Source organism: Convolutriloba macropyga, unplaced genomic scaffold, assembly GCF_964194025.1.
Source record: "Convolutriloba macropyga unplaced genomic scaffold, txConMacr16.3 SCAFFOLD_1743, whole genome shotgun sequence".
NCBI classification, from domain to species: domain Eukaryota; kingdom Metazoa; phylum Xenacoelomorpha; order Acoela; family Convolutidae; genus Convolutriloba; species Convolutriloba macropyga.
Genome location: NW_027450210.1, coordinates 1 through 2500, shown reverse-complemented (window position 1 = coordinate 2500; position 2500 = coordinate 1). Strand labels below are relative to the sequence as shown.

The following is a 2500-nucleotide window of genomic DNA, read 5'->3' as shown; positions in this document are numbered from 1 at the left end:
CGAATCGGCGCCCTCACCACACAAAGTAGTGCAATTCATAAAAATTACACTGTTCACTTTCATTTCGCGTGTGCGCTTTCAATGAGCGACAACACTTGCAAGCAACTCACACTCCTTGGTCCGTGTTTCAAGACGGGCTGTAGAGAGCATTGAATAGGAAGTTGAGGTCAGACAGGCAATCAAGATCAATTTATCTCATTTTGTTTAGAATCAACAAGAAGAATTCCGAGGAAAACTTCTGCTCGATTCATTAACAAGATTTGCCAAAAGACGACAACTACACTACTCGGTAGCCGAGAATATAATATCAAGGCATTGAGTATGGTAACGCTCACTCCAGTTCCCCTTCAACAGTTTCACGTACTTTTCACTCTCTCTTCAGAGTGCTTTTCAACTTTCCCTCACGGTACTTGTTTACTATCGGTCTCGCTTTATAATTAGCTTTTGGAGAGACATATCTCCAGCTTCGAGTTGCACTTTCAAACAACTCTACTCATAGGAATGAGCCATTATGACTGGTATCGAAAATGACCTTTACAGGATTTTCACCTTCTTTGATGCTACTTTCCAGTAGACATCAGGACAAATTCACCAGTCTAGCATCAAACCATACCGGACACCGAGAAATGTTGCCATTTCTCTTCCCGATGAGCTTTTCCTGTTCATTCGCCATTACTAAGGGATTCTCAGTTGATTTCTTTTCCTCCCCTTACTGATATGCTTAAGTTAAGGGGGTTCTCTCGCCCAATTCAGGTTATGTAGTTGATTGTCTCTTAATTGGTTCACTGACCAATATGAGACAGAAACCGATTCAGCAGTTTTGTTCGCTACTACTATCAAACACAGGTCGAAGTTTCCATTCAGTCATTAATTCCAACTTTCAAATGTTGTTGTTTCAGCTTTCGCTTACTAGAAGCAACATAATACTCGCTGCAATACAGACCTCGGGAAACCCTCACCGTGAATAAGGTTCACTCACATATTTCACTACATTTTGCGTGGGATTGGAGATGAGGCTACTCGTTCTTGCTCAGTACTAGGCTGAAAATTAACGAAACTTCGTTACAAACGTTCACATGTTGATGTTTCCGCTTTCGCGTACTCGAAACAACATAATACTAGTCTTTGTAATTTAGTTTCATAATTTCAACTGTTCTCATGCAGAATTTTTGCTCATTCTTATCCCAAATTTTGACCTGGCTACTAGTTACACTCCTTGTACTTATTGCAAAATGACCACAAATTTCAACAGCTTTCACATGTTGCTGTTTCGGCTTTCGCTTACTACAGTCAACATAATACTCGTTGCAAAATAAGTGCTCGGCATCTGCAATTTTCCAAAGACGAAGTTTCGCCAGTTCAATTTTCGCTCGCCAATTATGGCTACTAATTCACACGGTACTGAGCTCAACAACATTAAATTTGTTCAGCAAGACTTTCACATGTTGATGTTTTGGCTTTCGCCTACTAGAAGCAACATAATACTCGTCTTGTTAGCTCATTCAATGAGAATAGCTTTTCCCGTTGAGAATTTTTGCCTTCAATTGGCGTTGTAGTGAGTTTGGCTACTCAGATCACCAAATACTTGTGACAATTCGAACCAGAAATGTTTTCAATTTTCACATGCTGATGTTTCGGATTCAACCTACTAGAAGCAGCATAATACTTGTATTCAACAATTTCTGTATCAAATCCCAGTTTTCTCTGGTGCATCTTTGCCAAACTATTCCAAACTGCCTGAGTCTGAATACCAATTACAGGTACTAGTAAATGCACGTTACTAAGGACTTATATAGTTCTAGGTTACTGTACACAACGACGTTCACATGTTGATGTTTCAGCTGCCGCTTACTAGAAACAACATAATACTTATCGTGCATACCTTTCCATAACTTGTCCTTTTCAGATGCATTAGTTTCCCTTTGTCTTGGCTTCTACAGTCAGACTGGCTACTAGTAACAGCACAGTACTAATCACATATCGTTCTACAGTTTGCAGACAACTTTCACATGTTGATGTTTCAGCTTTCGCCTACTAGAAACAACATAATACTCGCTGTATACATTTGTAGTTCTCTATGTAACTTTCATGTGAAGAAGTTTCGCCAGTCTTTTTTGACTGTCTCAAATCTGAGTCATGCTTAGGCTACTAGTTGCTTCATAGTACTTATCGCCTCGAGATCATTGAACAAAACTTGATTTTCACATGTTGCTGTTTCAGCTTCCGCTTACTAGAAACAACATAATACTAGTCTCATTAAGTTCCGTCTCTTTGCAATTTTCTTATGAAGAAAATTCGCCATCACAATGACTCCAGCAGTTCTTGATCAAGGAATGCAATCATTGATCAGAATGCTATTATTTGAATCGGTTCTGCTTTAAGTGTTCCAATTTTATTGGAAGCACCAACAATAGAACATCAATGTGTTCAATCGAGAGTTATATAACCCTGAATCGGACGCAGTCAACAGCCGAAGCCGAGACCGCCTTTTGCGTTAGAG

At 39.5% G+C, this 2500-nt stretch overlaps 1 non-coding gene across 1 annotated transcript in view; it reads right to left on the bottom strand.

The window, feature by feature from the left end:
• The window catches only part of LOC142355715 (large subunit ribosomal RNA), a 3520-nt gene extending 2762 nt beyond the window's left edge, over positions 1–758 (bottom strand). Inside the window, exon 1 of the ribosomal RNA XR_012761285.1 lies at positions 1–758. This exon is cut by the window's left edge and continues 2762 nt beyond it. This is a non-coding gene — a ribosomal RNA (large subunit ribosomal RNA).
• Between the last annotated feature and the right edge of the window lie 1742 nt (positions 759–2500).